General features: G+C 38.2%; 1 protein-coding gene and 1 long non-coding RNA gene across 3 annotated transcripts in view; one reads left to right on the plus strand and one right to left on the minus strand.

The window, feature by feature from the left end:
• Positions 1-19,500, minus strand: part of LOC128666990 (zinc finger protein 260) — a 116,355-nt gene that overhangs the window by 80,196 nt on the left and 16,659 nt on the right. The window contains exon 1 of one of the 2 annotated variants that reach the window (XM_053721838.1): positions 15,667-15,855. The exons of the other annotated variant lie outside the window; for it this stretch is intronic. The gene's annotated coding sequence lies outside the window, so the exon portion shown is untranslated. Of the gene's footprint in view, positions 1-15,666; positions 15,856-19,500 lie in introns of those variants that run through there. 2 annotated transcript variants of the gene reach the window in all.
• The window catches only part of LOC128666997 (uncharacterized), a 52,820-nt gene continuing 50,680 nt past the window's right edge, over positions 17,361-19,500 (plus strand). The window contains exon 1 of the long non-coding RNA XR_008403285.1: positions 17,361-17,483. This is a non-coding gene — a long non-coding RNA (uncharacterized LOC128666997). The remainder of the gene's footprint in view (positions 17,484-19,500) is intronic.

Raw genomic sequence — 19,500 nt, forward strand, 5'->3', positions numbered from 1 at the left:
TTTGGGAAACTTTGCCCCTCCTGGTAGGATTGTATATCCCATACGTCACTAGTTCATGAACTCTTGCCAATTACATGAAAGAAATATATATAGTTTTGATATGTAAATATAAAAAAAGGCTCTGATTCAGTTTAAATGTAGTGATAGCAAAAATGCTAAAAATGATCTGGTCTTTTGGGGAAGTTTTTATCTGAAATGCCCGGTTCTTAAGGGGTTAAAGGGACACCCAAAAGACCCCAATTTCTTCTTTCATCATTCAGATAGAGCAGCCATTTTAAGCAACTATCTAATTTACTCCTTTTATCAATTTTTCTTCGTTCTCTTGATATCTTTATTTATAAATCAGGAAAGCAAAGTTTAGGAGCTGGACCATTTTAGGTTTAGCATCCTGGATAGTGCTTGCTTATTGGTGGCTATATTTGGCTAACCAATAAGCAAGCGTAACTCAGTTCCTAAACCAAAAATGGGCTGGCTCCTAAGCTTTACATTCCTGCTTTTTAAATAAAGATAGAAAGAGAACAAAGAACGGAGTAAATTAGAAAGTTGCTTAAAATTGGGTTTATTATCCCTTTAAAGAGACATGATACTAAATATATATATATATATACAGTATATATCTGTTCTGTCTAAAAGAAAATGTCTCAAATGTGGAATTCCTGTACTGAATAAATCAACAGTTCCTAGTTTGCAGAAATATCATAATATGTAATAAAATTAAGTTACAGGCATAGGTTCACTACCAATTTTTCACATTAAAGGGACATGAACCCCCTTTTTTCATGATTTGGATAGAACACACAATTTTAAACAACTTTCCAATGTACTTCTAATATCACATTTGCTTCATTCTCTTTGTATCCTTTAAAGGAGCAACAGTGCAACTACTGGGAGCTAGCTGAACACATCTAGTGAGTCAATGAATAAAGGCATATATGTGAAGCCACTGATCAGCAGATAGCTCCTAACAGTGCATTGCAGCTCCTGAGCCTACCTACGTATGCTTTTCAACACAGGATAACAAGATAACAAAGGAAATTAGATGATAGAAGTAAACTGGAAAGTTGTTTAAAATGATGTGTTCTATCTGAATCATGAAATAAAAAAATTGGGTTTCATGTCCCTTTAAAGGGACACTGAACCCAATTTTTTTTCTTTCATGATTCAGATAGAACAGCAACTTTCTAATTTATTCCTATTATTAATTTTTCTTAATTCTCTTCGTATCTTTATTTGAAAAAGCAGGAATGTAAGCTTGCCCATCTTTGGTTCAGAACCTGGGTAGCGCTTCCTGATTGGTGCCTAAATGTAACCACCAATCAGCAAGCGCTATCCAGGGTTCTGAACAAAAAATGGGTCGGCTTGTAAGCTTACATTCCTGCTTTTTCAAATAAAGATCCCAAGAGAACGAAGAAAATTTGATAATAGGAGTAAATTAGAAAATTGCTGCTCTATCTGAATCATGACTGAAAAAAATTGGGTTTAATTTCTCTTTAAACATTTAAAAAAAATGGTATCCTTTATCTTAATTGTGAAAGAAAAAGTTTGGGTTGTAAGCTGCTTCAATAACCCTGAAGTTCAGAATTTGTACCTCCCAAAAGCAACACAAAATCATTATCTGCATCCTAATCTCACAATTTTGTAAAAGATAAAGAAATTGACGACTAACAAAATTATGATTTTGGGTTCAGTATCCCTTTAAAGGTTTGTAGCAAATACCAGCTAAGATAATTCTGTTACCAATATTGCAGTTGCAACAATCAGCATGACACAACATTATTGTTAGTTACATTGTTACAAAAATGTGCCTGCAGGCTGGTACCTTATGACAAGAATAGGGCATATGTGCCCATAATACTACTAATAATACTCAAAGGAGGCAGAAAAAACATAATTTATGCTTACCTGATAAATTTATTTCTCTTGTAGTGTATCCAGTCCACGGATCATCCATTACTTATGGGATATTCTCCTTCCCAACAGGAAGTTGCAAGAGGATCACCCACAGCAGAGCTGCTATATAGCTCCTCCCCTCACTGCCATATCCAGTCATTCGACCGAAACAAGACGAGAAAGGAGAAACCATAGGGTGCAGTGGTGACTGTAGTTTAATTAAAATTTAGACCTGCCTTAAAAGGACAGGGCGGGCCGTGGATTGGATACACTACAAGAGAAATAAATTTATCAGGTAAGCATAAATTATGTTTTCTCTTGTTAAGTGTATCCAGTCCACGGATCATCCATTACTTATGGGATACCAATACCAAAGCTAAAGTACACGGATGATGGGAGGGACAAGGCAGGATTAAACGGAAGGAACCACTCCCTGAAGAACCTTTCTCCCAAAAACAGCCTCCGAAGAAGCAAAAGTATCAAATTTGTAAAATTTTGAAAAGGTGTGAAGCGAAGACCAAGTCGCAGCCTTGCAAATCTGTTCAACAGAGGCCTCATTTTTAAAGGCCCAGGTGGAAGCCACAGCTCTAGTAGAATGAGCTGTAATCCTTTCAGGGGGCTGCTGTCCAGCAGTCTCATAGGCTAAGCGAATTATGCTCCGAAGCCAAAAGGAAAGAGAGGTTGCCGAAGCTTTTTGACCTCTCCTCTGTCCAGAGTAAACGACAAACAGGGAAGATGTTTGGCGAAAATCTTTAGTAGCTTGTAAGTAAAACTTCAAGGCACGGACTACGTCCAGATTATGTAAGAGACGTTCCTTCTTTGAAGAAGGATTAGGACACAATGATGGAACAACAATCTCTTGGTTGATATTCTTGTTAAAAACCACCTTAGGTAAAAACCCAGGTTTGGTACGCAGAACTACCTTATCTGCATGAAAAATCAGATAAGGAGAATCACATTGTAAGGCAGATAGCTCAGAGACTCTCCGAGCCAAGGAAATTGCCATCAAAAACAGAACTTTCCAAGATAAAAGTTTAATATCAATGGAATGAAGGGGTTCAAACGGAACTCCTTGAAAAACCAAGTTTAAGCTCCACGGGGGAGCAACAGTTTTAAACACAGGCTTAATTCTAACCAAAGCCTGACAAAATGCCTGGACGTCTGGAACCTCTGCCAGACGCTTGTGCAAAAGAATAGACAGAGCAGAAATCTGTCCTTTTAAAGAACTAGCTGATAATCCTTTGTCCAAACCCTCTTGGAGAAAGGACAATATCCTAGGAATCCTAACCTTACTCCATGAGTAATTCTTGGATTCACACCAATAAAGATATTTACGCCATATCTTATGGTAGATTTTCCTGGTGACAGGCTTTCGTGCCTGTATTAAGGTATCAATGACTGACTCTGAGAAGCCAAGCTTTGATAGAATCAAGTGTTCAATCTCCATGCAGTCAGTCTCAGAGAAATTAGATTTGGATGATTGAAAGGACCTTGTATTAGAAGGTCCTGCCTCAGAGGCAGAGTCCATGGTGGAAAGGATGACATGTCCACTAGGTCTGCATACCAGGTCCTGCGTGGCCACGCAGGCGCTATCAGAATCACCGATGCTCTCTCCTGCTTGATTTTGGCAATCTGTCGAGGGAGCAGAGGAAACGGTGGAAACACATAAGCCAGGTTGAAGAACCAAGGAGCTGCTAGAGCATCTATCAGCGTCGCCCCCGGGTCCCTGGACCTGGATCCGTAACAAGGAAGCTTGGCGTTCTGGCGAGACGCCATGAGATCCAGTTCTGGTTTGCCCCAACGATGGATCAGTTGAGCAAACACCTCCGGATGGAGTTCCCACTCCCCCGGATGAAAAGCCTGACGACTTAGAAAATCCGCCTCCCAGTTCTCTACGCCTGGGATGTGGATCGCTGACAGATGGCAAGATCTTTGAGACTTCTAACATCGCTAGGGAACTCCTGGTTCCCCCTTGATGGTTGACGTAAGCAACAGTCGTGATGTTGTCCGACTGAAATCTGATGAACCTCAGGGTTGCTAAGTGAGGCCAAGCTAGAAGAGCAATGAATATTGCTCTTAACTCCAGAATATTTATTGGGAGGAGTTTCTCCTCCTGAGTCCACGATCCCTGAGCCTTCAGGGAGTTCCAGACTGCGCCCCAACCTAGAAGGCTGGCATCTGTTGTTACAATCGTCCAATCTGGCCTGCGAAAGGTCATACCCTTGGACAGATGGACCCGAGATAACCACCAGAGAAGAGAATCTCTGGTCTCTTGATCCAGATTTAGTAGAGGGGACAAATCTGAGTAATCCCCATTCCACTGTCTGAGATGCAGGCGCGCAAATGGCACTATGTCCATTGCCGCTACCATTAAGCCGATTACTTCCATGCACTGAGCCACTGACGGACGTGGAATGGAATGAAGGACACGGCAAGCATTTAGAAGTTTTGATAACCTGGACTCCGTCAGGTAAATTTTCATCTCTACAGAATCTATAAGAGTCCCTAGGAAGGTGACTCTTGTGAGTGGGGATAGAGAACTCTTTTCCACGTTCACTTTCCACCCATGCGACCTCAGAAATGCCAGAACTATCTCTGTATGAGACTTGGCAATTTGAAAGCTTGAAGCCTGTATCAGGATGTCGTCTAGATACGGAGCCACCGCTATGCCTCGCGGTCTTAGAACCGCCAGAAGTGAGCCCAGAACCTTTGTAAAGATTCTCGGGGCTGTGGCCAACCCGAAGGGAAGAGCTACAAATTGGTAATGCCTGTCTAGAAAGGCAAACCTTAGGAACCAATGATTATCTTTGTGAATCGGTATGTGAAGGTAGGCATCCTTTAAGTCCACTGTGGTCATGTACTGACCCTCTTGGATCATGGGTAGGATGGTCCGAATAGTTTCCATTTTGAATGATGGAACTCTGAGGAATTTGTTTAAGATCTTTAGATCCAAGATTGGTCTGAAGGTTCTCTCTTTCTTGGGAACCACAAACAGATTTGAATAAAAACCCTGTCCCTGTTCCGTCCGCGGAACTGGATGGATCACTCCCATTACTAGGAGGTCTTGCACACAGCTTAGGAATGCCTCTTTCTTTATCTGGTTTGCTGATAACCTTGAAAGATGAAATCTCCCTTGTGGAGGAGAAGCTTTGAAGTCCAGAAGATATCCCTGAGATATGATCTCCAACGCCCAGGGATCCTGAACATCTCTTGCCCACGCCTGGGCGAAGAGAGAAAGTCTGCCCCCCACTAGATCTGTTTCCGGATAGGGGGCCGTTCCTTCATGCTGTCTTGGGGGAAGCAGCAGGTTTTCTGGCCTGCTTGCCCTTGTTCCAGGACTGGTTAGGTTTCCAGGCCTGTCTGGAATGAGCAACAGTTCCCTCTTGTTTTGAAGCAGAGGAAGTTGATTCCGCTCCTGCTTTGAAATTTCGAAAGGCACGAAAATTAGACTGTTTGGCCTTTGATTTGGCCCTGTCCTGAGGAAGGGTATGACCCTTGCCTCCAGTAATGTCAGCAATAATTTCCTTCAAGCCAGGCCCGAATAAGGCCTGCCCCTTGAAAGGAATGTTGAGTAACTTAGACTTTGAAGTCACGTCAGCTGACCAGGATTTAAGCCATAGCGCCCTACGCGCCTGGATGGCGAATCCGGAATTCTTAGCCGTTAGTTTAGTCAAATGAACAATGGCATCAGAAACAAATGAGTTAGCTAGCTTAAGCATTCTAAGCTTGTCAATAATTTCCTCCAATGGAGCTGTATGGATGGCCTTTTCCAGGGCCTCAAACCAGAATGCCGCCGCAGCAGTGACAGGCGCAATGCATGCAAGGGGCTGCAAAATAAAAACCTTGTTGAATAAACATTTACTTAAGGTAACCCTCTAATTTTTTATCCATTGGATCTGAAAAAGCACAACTGTCCTCAACCGGGATAGTGGTACGCTTTGCTAAAGTAGAAACTGCTCCCTCCACCTTAGGGACCGTCTGCCATAAGTCCCGTGTAGTGGCGTCTATTGGAAACATTTTTCTAAATATAGGAGGTGGGGAAAAGGGCACACCGGGTCTATCCCACTCCTTGCTAATAATTTCTGTAAGCCTTTTAGGTATAGGAAAAACGTCAGTACACACCGGCACCGCATAGTATCTATCCAGCCTACATAATTTCTCTGGAATTGCAACTGTGTTACAGTCATTCAGAGCAGCTAATACCTCCCCAAGCAATACACGGAGGTTCTCAAGCTTAAATTTAAAATTAGAAATCTCTGAATCAGGTTTTCCCGAGTCAGAGATGTCACCCACAGAATGAAGCTCTCCGTCCTCATGTTCTGCATACTGTGACGCAGTATCAGACATGGCTCTTAGAGCATTTGCGCGCTCTGTATCTCTCCTAACCCCAGAGCTATCGCGCTTGCCTCTTAATTCAGGCAATCTAGATAATACCTCTGACAGGGTATTATTCATGATTGCAGCCATGTCCTGCAAGGTAATCGCTATGGGCGTCCCTGATATAATTGGCGCCATATTAGCGTGCGTCCCCTGAGCGGGAGGCGAAGGGTCTGACACGTGGGGAGAGTTAGTCGGCATAACTTCCCCCTCGACAGAACCCTCTGGTGATAATTCTTTTATAGATAAAGACTGATCTTTACTGTTTAAGGTGAAATCAATACATTTAGTACACATTCTCCTATGGGGCTCCACCATGGCTTTCAAACATAATGAACAAGTAGGTTCCTCTGTATCAGACATGTTTAAACAGACTAGCAAGCTTGGAAAACACTTAAAACGTTACTGCGCCTTTAAGAAACACAATTTTTGTCCAAATTTGAAATAACAGTGAAAAATAAGTTTTATCACCAAACATATATAAAAAACGATTAAACATGCCAGCAAACGTTTTAAAATACACTTTTATAAGAGTATGTATCTCTATTAATAAGCCTGATACCAGTCGCTATCACTGCATTTAAGGCTTTACTTACATTACTTCGGTATCAGCAGCATTTTCTAGCAAATTCCATCCCTAGAAAAATATTTTAACTGCACATACCTTATTGCAGGAAAACCTGCACGCTATTCCCCCTCTGAAGTTACCTCACTCCTCAGAATATGTGAGAACAGTAAAGGATCTTAGTTACTTCTGCTAAGATCATAGAAAACGCAGGCAGATTCTTCTTCCAAATACTGCCTGAGATAAACAGTACACTCCGGTACCATTTAAAAATAACAAACTTTTGATTGAAGAAATAAACTCAGTATAAAACACCACAGTCCTCTTACGACCTCCATCTTAGTTGAGAGTTGCAAGAGAATGACTGGGTATGGCAGTGAGGGGAGGAGCTATGTAGCAGCTCTGCTGTGGGTGATCCTCTTACAACTTCCTGTTGGGAAGGAGAATATCCCATAAGTAATGGATGATCCGTGGACTGGATACACTTAACAAGAGAAATATTATTTTGTCCCAACAATACAGTATGTCCTCTAGGCAGTTTATATATGAACATGTTGTAAATAATTCAGAGGATGTACCCCAATATTAGGATAGTAGTAATGGAGTTATAGTAATCTGTTAGTGGGGTGAATGGCCTCTTATCACACTGGATAGCTTACAGTTATACACGCAGAAACACACACTACATAGCATACAATTATACATGCAGATACACACACTACATAGCATACAATTATACATGCAGACACACCCACTACATAGCATACAATTATACATGCAGACACACACACTACATAGCACACACTTACAAATGCAGATACACACACTACATAGCATACACTTACACATGCAGATACACACACTACATAGCATACACTTACACATGCAGATACACACACTACATAGCATACAGTTATACATGCAGATACATACACTACATAGCATACACTTATACATGCAGATACACACACACACACTACATAGCAAACACACATGCAGATACACACACTACATAGCATACATTTATACATGCAGACACACACTACATAGCATACAAATATACATGCAGACACACACTACATAGCACACACTTACACATGCAGATACACACACACTACATAGAACACACTTACACATGCAGATACACACACACTACATAGCATACAAAAAAATGTTGTTATTTTTTATTTATTTTTTTACTATATGCACATTGTTACAAGAACAAAAATGACATATAAAACAAACAAAAAACAAAAAATATTCACCCTTTTCTTGTCCAGGGACACAGCCCTGCAAGAGTCAGTTATACATGAAAATCCAAGTACATCTTCTGCTTCTGATATTTTATCATTCTTCAATACAGTGTAGACTTGATCAATTATTATTTTGTATTCTGATAACATACATCAATAATCTATATGACTCAAGACGATAAACAGAACTGAAATTATTTTCATTACCGGGGGAGAGGGGGGAAAAAAAAAAAAAAAAAAAGGACAAAACCTCCCCCCCCAGTGACATTTCTCTCAGTCCCCTCACCCCTCAAACCCCACTCAGAATACCTCTAAATCCTTCTTACTATCACTACAATCTCGCCCAACCCCATTGTTGCGGCAAAATATTTTTTAGCATAAGTAAAATGAACTTGGGGGAATTTTGTAAAGGTGAGATAAATTGAACTTGTGCCGTTAATGGCCATTCCCTGATTATATTTAACCATTTAGAAAAAAAGGCTATAAGTCTGCTTTCAGTACATGTCTTAATATTAAATAGCTCAATTGTCATCTGTGTATTTATATTATTTAAAAATTATTTTAAACTTGGGGATTTAATAGATTTCCACCTTCTAAGTATTATATTACGGGCTACCATAATAGCCAGGTTTATGAGTAATTTATCTTCTTTAAGTTCAACATCATCACAAAGCAGTAGAACATTGGCTGCTGTAAGAAATATTCTGACCTGTAAAAATCTGTTGAGCAAAAATTGACTTTCCCCCAGAATTGTCGTATTTTTGGACAATGCCACAAACAATGCATAATATCAGCTTTTTCAACTCTGCATTTATAACATTTGTAACCTTAGTTCTATTTTTGCCCATTTGTTTATTCTATCAGGTGTTAAATAATAGTTATTCAATAGTTTACATTGTGATTCCCTCCAACTGCAAACTGTTGTGGCAGCTTCCATATTAGAAAGACATTTTTAACATCTTGTATCTGTATCTGGGGAAATAATTTATTTACATAGGTTTTAATATTCTCAAGATGTATTACCCCTGATTTTGACAATAACAGGTTATACATAGGAAAAAGAATAGTTCATAATTCGTAGGTAGAATGAATAAAATTTACTTTATTGGTGACATCCATTAAAACACATGTTAGAATAAAAGGCTAACAGGTTTTACGCGTTTCGGCAGGAGCCATATTCATAAACCTGTTAGAACAAATGCATCATAAGTTTAAAAAGCATGTTCTCAGTAACTATTGGCCGGTGCTAAACACTCCTTCCAATAAGTTTAACTCATACCACTCCAAAGTTACAGGTACAGAATTAGAAGACTAGATTCAAAGGGGCATCAGTTAAATAAAAATAATGATAAATACATTTATTACAAAGCAATATTATAATAATAGATAAGATAAAGTGAAATGAACTCATAAACATATACAACGGCATTATTATTTAGACCTTATAATTTCAAAATTCACTGAATTATCCAAACAATATTCAAAATTCAAAATTCAACCTGGCATACAGTTGTCTAGGAATGAATATATAAATATATATATAAATAAATATATATATAAAAATATATAAAAAGCATAGAGACATGAAAAAGACATGACAAAATGATGATGATAATAGAAGCATCAATGTTTGTGGAACACACAAGGATAGCTGACCAATGTGAATAATGCTCAAAAACCTCAGTACTCCTTGTGATAAAATTGCATATATGTATATCCACAAATCAAAAAAGATGCTAATTATCAAGTCTCCATGCTTAACACAAATACATCTAAAGAATAATAAATAATAATATATATTTATTTCCAATGGTTAATAATATCATATTCTGAGTTAAAACCATGGGGGATTTGTGTTTTTAATTTCATAATCCAATAGACTTCTTGACGTGCTAAGAGTTGATCTTTATCCCCACCTCTGGTGGGTAGTGTTATTGCCTCAATTGCTCTCCATTTAAAGGAAGTAACATCTTTTTGATGTACTTCCAGAAAATGCCTTGATAGTGCTGAACAAGGTTTGTCGTATTTAATGTAGCCCAAATGCTCACGTATACGGGTTCTAACATCCCGACTAGTCATGCCAACATACTGTTTTGAGTGCTCTGTACATTCAATTAAAGGGATGGTAAACTCCATATTATTCGTTTACAGGAATAGTCTTGTTGGATCACATTAATTATATACACTTAATTTAATATAATACAATATATTAAAAATAACTTACAATTCTTTTTATTATAAGTCCTTCTGATCCGTTTCAATTCCAGCCCACTGTGACGTCATATTGATTGTTTATATTTTTAGACAAATCAGTAAGCCTGTCGCCCGCCAGGCTTACTGCAATGCAACCAGCTTTACGCATGCGCAATATAGCATTATTCACGCAGTTTGCCAATCCAATCAGGAGCCTTTTAATCGGCTGGCGAATTTGCGCGTTCATGTGTTGGTAACGCATGCGCTCATTCACACTTTCCAAATGTAATATTTTCAAAATATGTCTTTGTATGGCATAACGATAGCTCAGATGTCTTTATATGGCATAACGATAGCTCTCAGACTCGCTGTTATCTTTTTTTTTTACGTATAGCAAGTAAACATTGGATGTCATGACTAAATGTTTACTTGCTATACGTCATGTAACAAACTGCGCTTGCGCTATTTAGGAGCCGTGTCGGGATCGAGCAGAGGCTACAACGTATTTAGCGGGTGGGACCGCAATACACGTCACTTTGATTTTGCTATAGAAGTTAGCTGGGCGGAGCTTAGACACAATAATACACATTTAGAAAACCATATAAATATAATGAAAGTAAGTATGAAATTATTTAATTTTATATGCGGTTTTCTTAATGCTATATTGAGGGATCTTAATATTATATTCAACATCATCCGAGTTTACCATCACTTTAAGTATATGACATAACTAGTTGAGCACTTGACACAACCTTTAGTAAGAAATGATTCGCGTGAAACACAAGAGTAGAATTCTCGACCCTCAGTCAGAAAATCACAGGCTTTACATCTATGGTTACCACACTTGTATGTGCCATTTACTAGTAACCAAGACCCTGTGTTTCTCTTCAAGCTTGGTAACTGGCTGGGGGCAAGAATGTTACCCAAGGTGAGATTTCGAGAGTATACACACCTAAACCCTTTTTCCACAGTATCTTTCAAACCAATATCCCCCAACAAAATAGGGAAATATTTTTTTACTATATCACAAACTGAAGTATAATCAGAAGAATATTTTGTGATAAAAGATAAATCCTTATCTTCGGTATTGATTCGAGACTGGTTACTTAAGGGAGGTCTACCATCTTCCAGAGTTTTTTTAGCTAGATGGTTAAGCATTCTAAGTGGATAACCTCGCGATTTGAGTCTATCCTTAATGTTTGTACTTTCTGTTTCATAATCTTGGTCTCTGCTACAAATCCTACGTGCTCTAAGGAACTGACCTTTGGCAATCCCTTTGAACACGTGTGAAGGATGAGCGCTTTTATTGTGCAGGATAGTATTGCCAGAGATTGGCTTCCTATAAAGTGTGGATTGAATTTTGTTACCTACATTGGCACCACTTAAGGTGATATCCAAGAAGTTCACCTTATTTTTTTGCCACTCAAATGTAAAGTTCAGTCCATTATCACTGGCATTTAGATACACGACAAATTCAGAAGCTCTAGCTTCTGTTGATGACCAAATAAAAATGAGGTCATCAATGAAGCGTTTATAGACAAGTATTTCTTCCCTGAAGGGGTTTCTCTCATCATACAGAAACATGCGTTCGAGCCAGCCCATGAATAAGTTAGCAAAAGAGGGGGCAAATTTTGCCCCCATCGCTGTGCCCTGTTGCTGCAGATAGAACACCCCCTCAAAGAAGAAATAGTTGTGTTCCAAAAGAAATTGTGTTACTCTCATCAAATACTCAATCGTTGTTTCACAAATGCTGGAATCTTTATTAAGAAAAAATGAAATAGCCTCCAAACCCATATCGTGGGGAATACTGGAGTACAGCGAGGTCACATCGATGGTGAGCCAACTGTACTCCTGTCTCCATTCAATGTCATCCAGAATCCTCAAGACATGCGTAGTATCCCTAATGTAACTGGGTAGTGCAAGTACAAAAGGTTGTAAAATTTTGTCTAACCAGTCACAAAGGGGCTCCAATAGTGAGCCAATACCTGATACAATTGGTCGGCCCTTAATGTCATTTAAGCTTTTATGGACCTTAGGCAGATGATGGAAGACCGGAGTTAGCGGATGTTTAACATACAGGGCATCTGCTGTTTGCTTATCCAAGATGCCCATGGCTACTCCGTCGTCCAGGATCTGCCCCAGTTCATATTGAAACTCACTACTTGGATTTCTTTTCAAAGCCGGATAAACATTGGTGTCACTTAATTGACGTAAAGCTTCACCAACGTACTGTGTGCGATCCATGACCACCACACTACCTCCCTTATCGGATTGTCGTATCACGATCAATTCATTATTTTTAAGTGAGGCAATAGCCTCATTTTCCCGTTTAGAGAGGTTGTGTGATGGCTTGGTATTGTTTTTATTAAGAAGATGTAAATCTTCAATGACTCTTTTGTGAAATGTTTCCAGAGCTTTTCCCCTATTGTGTATTGGGTAAAAATCTGTACTTGGCTTCAACTTAGGTAATTGACCATTAGTAGATTCTGAATTAGTATCTGATTCTACTGCTAGACTTTCCAAGGCCACCATACTACAAGCTTCAGTGAACCCTAAATCCGGATACCCAACATCAGAAGAAGTATTTTCTCTGATCGATTGGTCCGGATTAATTTTCGAAGAAAAATGTTTTTTAAGGGTTAATTTCCTGACAAAACGATTGACATCTATGATGGTTTGAAAGATGTCAAACCTTCTGTCAGGACAGAAACCCAAACCATATTCAAGTACTTGCATTTCCATTTTATTAAGGGTATATGTGGATACATTAATCACATTACTTGGTTTCATTGTGTATTCATTCTGTGTTGTTGTTCTCTCAGTGTGTAACGATGTGGTTGTGTCAACAATTGTTTTGGGGGAGGTTGTTGTACATAGCATACAATTATACATGCAGATACACACACTACATAGCATACAATTATACATGCAGATACACACACACTACAAAGCATACAATTATACATGCAGATACACACACCACTACATAGCATACAATTATACATGCAGATACACACACACTACATAGGATACAATTATACATGCAGATACACACACACTACAAAGCATACAATTATACATGCAGACACACACACTACATAGCACACACATAAACATGCAGATACACACACACTACATAGCACACACTTACACATGCAGATACACACACACTACATAGCACACACTTACACATGCAGATACACACACACTACATAGCATACAATTATACATGCAGACACACACACTACATAGCATACAATTATACATGCAGATACACACACACACTACATAGCATACAATTATACATGCAGACACACACACTACATAGCACACACTTACACATGCAGATACACACACACTACATAGCATACAATTATACATGCAGATACACACACACTACATAGCACATACTTACACATGCATTTACACACACACTACATAGCATACAATTATACATGCAGACACAAACACACTACATAGCATACAATTATACATGCAGATACACACACACTACATAGCATATAATTATACATGCAGATACATACACACTACATAGCATACAATTATACATGCAGACACACACACTACCTAGCATACAATTATACATGCAGATACACACACACTACATAGCACATACTTACACATGCATTTACACACACACACTACATAGCATACAATTATACATGCATTTACACACACACTACATAGCATACAATTATACATGCAGACACACACACTACATAGCATACAATTATACATGCAGATACATACACACTACATAGCATACAATTATACATGCAGATACATACACACTACATAGCATACAATTATACATGCAGATACACACACACTACATAGCCTACAATTGTACATGCAGGTACACACACACACTACATAGCATACAATTATACATGCAGATACACACACAATACAAAGCATACAATTATACATGCAGACACACACACTACATAGCATACAATTATACATGCAGATACACACACACACTACATAGCATACAATTATACATGCAGATACACACACAATACAAAGCATACAATTATACATGCAGACACACACACTACATAGCACACACTTACACATGCAGATACACACACACACTACATAGCATACAATTATACATGCAGATACACACACACTACATAGCACATACTTACACATGCATTTACACACACACTACATAGCATACAATTATACATGCAGATACACACACAATACAAAGCATACAATTATACATGCAGACACACACACTACATAGCATACAATTATACATGCAGATACACACACACACTACATAGCATACAATTATACATGCAGATACACACACAATACAAAGCATACAATTATACATGCAGACACACACACTACATAGCACACACTTACACATGCAGATACACACACACACTACATAGCATACAATTATACATGCAGATACACACACACTACATAGCATATAATTATACATGCAGATACATACACACTACATAGCATACAGTTATACATGCAGACACACACACTACCTAGCATACAATTATACATGCAGATACACACACACTACATAGCACATACTTACACATGCATTTACACACACACACTACATAGCATACAATTATACATGCATTTACACACACACTACATAGCATACAATTATACATGCAGACACACACACTACATAGCATACAATTATACATGCAGATACATACACACTACATAGCATACAATTATACATGCAGATACACACACACTACATAGCATACAATTATACATGCAGATACACACACACTACATAACATACAATTATACATGCAGGTACACACACACACTACATAACATACAATTATACATGCAGGTACACACACACACACATACAGATACACACACTACATCATATATGGGTATCTGTAATTCATTGTATGGGGTTCTGGGGTTGGCAGGCACATTAGCTGTCAGTCTAAGGCTGCCACTGTTTGTTACCCTGGTGTTAGCACTATGTATTTCCTGGGTATCTGTATTGGCATAATCATTATATGAGATTCTAGGGCTGGAACTATGCATTTCATGGGTATCTGTATTGGCAGAATTCATTGTATGGGGTCCTGGGGTTGGCACTTAGCATTTCATGGGTATCTGTATTGGCATAATCATTATATGAGGTTCTAGGGCTGGCACTATGCATTTCATGGGTATCTGTATTGGCAGAATTCATTGTATGGGGTCCTGGGGTTGGCAGGCACATTAGCTGACAGTCTGAGGCTGCTACTGTTCATTACCCTGGTGTTAGCACTGCTCATCATATAAAACTGAAGGCATGCTAGTATTATCACCAGGGTTTAGACATCATCATTACCAGAGGTTAGAGGTCACCATTACCTGAGGTCAGAGGGTATACAGCCTTCTTCCTCCTCCACACACCATTCGTTTTCCACAGGGAGCTGGATCCAGAGCTCATGGAAGGGGCTGAGCCTGTGACAATGGGACAAATGTAACTAACCCAGGGACAGAGCCAGCTGCTGCTGGAGAAATGTAGCTCACCCAGTAAATAACGTGGCAGAAGATATAAACTGTATCAAACCCTGGGAGAGAAAAGCCGTCTGCTTCTGGGCAAATGTATCTAACCCTGGGAGAGAAAAGCTGGCAGCTTCTGGGCAAATGTATCTAACCCTGGGAGAGAAAAAGCAGCTGCTTCTGGGTATGGGCACAATAGAATTTAAAAAATGTTTTTTTTTAAAAATGCATGGGGCAATGCGGGACAGATGGCAAGCTTCCCGGGACAGACTCCTAAAATCGGGACAGTTGGGGGATGTATATCTCTTTCTCCTTGACTCTCCATTTTCCCTCTTTTTATTCTCTCTCCAATGTCTATATATCATTTGCTATAGATTAGAACATAAACAGGGTACATGCTATGTATCTCTTTTATATAAAATGTCTATATGTTCTCTTAGGGCTGGAGATGTAAAATTGGGATGTAAATTGCCACAGCAACACCAATATGTCCTTTTTACTATTTAAAAGGTATAATAAATACATACAGGAATATCACTCAACACTAAAGTTTAAATGGTTGCTGCATTAACCAGTGTTACATTTGATAGTTTTTATAATATCACGCAATGTGTTCAGCTAGCTCCCATTAGTGCGTTACTGCTTTTTCAATAGAGAATAAAGCCAATTGGATAATAGAAGTTAACTGGAAAGTTGTTTCAAATTATGTGCTCTATATGAATCCTGAAATAAAAAATATAGGTTTCATGTCCCTTTAAAAGGGACAGTCAACCTAAAAAATATTCCTAAATATATGTAAAAGGTTATTGAAGCTAAATACATCAAACAGTATCCCAAAGTGGAACAGTAAGAAATGTGCAAGTAAATCAACTATTTTATCCTCGGACGTTTAGAGATGGCCGCCTGAGCCCTTCTACCCCTACACCATCCTGATGCATTGAGTCTCCCAAAATTGAATCTAGTCGAATTTGCGTGGTCCCGCAAACTTGCGCATGCGCAATGCACCGATTATTCTCAAGGGGGGCTTTATTGTTGCAGGAACTACTAACAACCGCTCCGTAACACCTACTGTAGCTATCAGTAAACACGTGACAGCAGGGGTCCGAACAAGTAAACGTAGTGCAGGTTTTCATAATGAAAGAGAGCAGGGGTCTAAGAGAGTCTATAAAAGCCTGACAGTGACATTATTGTCATATATAATTAAAGGGACAGTCTAGTCAAAATTAAACTTTCTTGATTCAGATAGGGCATGCAATTTTAAACAACTTTCCAATTTACTTCTATTATCTAATTTGCTCAATTCTTTAGATATCCTTTGTTGAAGAAATAGCAATGTACATGTGTGAGCCAATCACACAAGGCCTTTATGTGCAGCAACCAATCAGCAGCTACTGAGCATATCTAGATATGCTTTTCAGCAAGTGATATCAAGAGAATGAAGCAAATTAGATAATAGAAGTAAATTAGAAAGTTGTTTAAAATGACATGCTGTATCTAAATCATGAAAGAAAAAAATTGGGTATCATGACCCTTTAATATCCCTCTCTCGTTCCTAGAATGGAGTCTTTACAAGGAACAGTATAGGACAAGCGCATCTCATATTGAAGAATTTTACTCACTCTGAGCACACTGAGCACAGAGACCATGCAGACAGCTGTGGCAATCTTGAATAAAATGTGCAGGTAAGTGAGAGATTTTGTTGCTTGTTTTATTTAAAAGGTACATTGTACATTAGATTTTTCTTTGCATAAATGTTTTTTAGATGATCCATTTATATAGCCCATACAGGTTTTTTTTGTTTGTTTTTTTAAATGTATAGTTTTGCTTATTTTTAAATAACATTGCTCTGATTTTCAGACTCCTAACCAAGCCACAAAGTTTTAGAAGAATACTGACGTATACCTACTACAGCTTGCTCCCGTTTGTGTAAAAGGTCTTTTCATATGCAAGGAAAGGGGGTGGGGGTGTCTGCTATTTTCCACTTGCAATGGGTGTTCCAGCTACCTTTTTAACGGAGCTAAACTGGGATCTTCTAAGTAAGTTTTAAAAAGGTTTTATGCTGGATTTTTAGATCAGTATCTGTGCATCTTATTCTTTATAGTAGTGTCTATTACATGCAGTTATATGAAAATTGGTGTATACTAATGTAGAGATTTATTTCTGTGAAGAAGTGCTTCCCCAAATTACTCTTAAACCTACTACGCTTCAACATAAGATTATTACCCCTTGTCCTGGTGTTGATCATTTTGTGAAAAATTTTTAAATCTCAGCTTTATTAAAGCCCATAATACAGGGCTCACCAAACCCTGGCGCCCTGGTTTAGAATGCCCAAGACACCCGCCAGCTGCCAACAGCCTCAACAAAAATTTTGGCTTGTGAGTCTGGATCTTTTCTAGGCCTTGCTGCTGGGAAGTACAAATCTAACTTTGGCCAAGCCCCCTCACTTTCTAAAACCTCCTGCAATGTCTCTTTACTAATGAGGTTATAAGGGGTGGGGAGGGAGTTATTTTCATTTCATGTGTATTGCGTGATGCTGTACAAATTCAGTGACTGCAGTCCAATATATATATATATATATACACACATACACACACACACACACACATACATACATACATACATACACACAGTATATATATATATATACACACATACACACACACACACATACATACATACATACATACACACAGTATATATATATATATACACACATACACACACACACACACACACACATACATACATACATACATACACACAGTATATATATATATATATACACACATACACACACACACACATACATACATACATACACACAGTATATATATATATATACACACATACACACACACACACATACATACATACATACATACATACACACAGTATATATATATATATATACACACATACACACACACACACACACACACACATACATACATACATACATACACACAGTATATATATATATATACACACATACACACACACACACACACACACATACATACATACACACAGTATATATATATATATACACACACACACACACACACACACATACATACATACATACACACAGTATATATATATATATACACACATACACACACACACACATACATACATACATACATACACACAGTATATATATATATATATATACACACACATACACACACACACACACACATACATACATACATACATACACACAGTATATATATATATACACACATACACACACACACACACACACACACACATACATACATACACACAGTATATATATATATATACACACATACACACACACACACACACACACACACACACACACATACATACATACATACACACAGTATATATATATATATATATATATATATATATATATATATATATATATATATATATATATATATATATATATATATATATATATATATATACACACATACATATACACACATACATATACACACACACACATACATCAAGATGCTGGCTCCTAGATTTTGATCAAATTTGTGGAACCCTGCCATAATATAAATGAAGGTCTCTGTCATATCACCGCTTCTCATTGTTTACAAGTTTAAAGGGACATTAAACACTAAATACATTTTATAAGCCTAGTACTGAGGTTATTACCTGCCTTCCTCTAGTCATGAGTGCCGCCATGTTGAAATC

This window comes from Bombina bombina, chromosome 7, assembly GCF_027579735.1.
Source record: "Bombina bombina isolate aBomBom1 chromosome 7, aBomBom1.pri, whole genome shotgun sequence".
Lineage (NCBI taxonomy): Eukaryota > Metazoa > Chordata > Amphibia > Anura > Bombinatoridae > Bombina > Bombina bombina.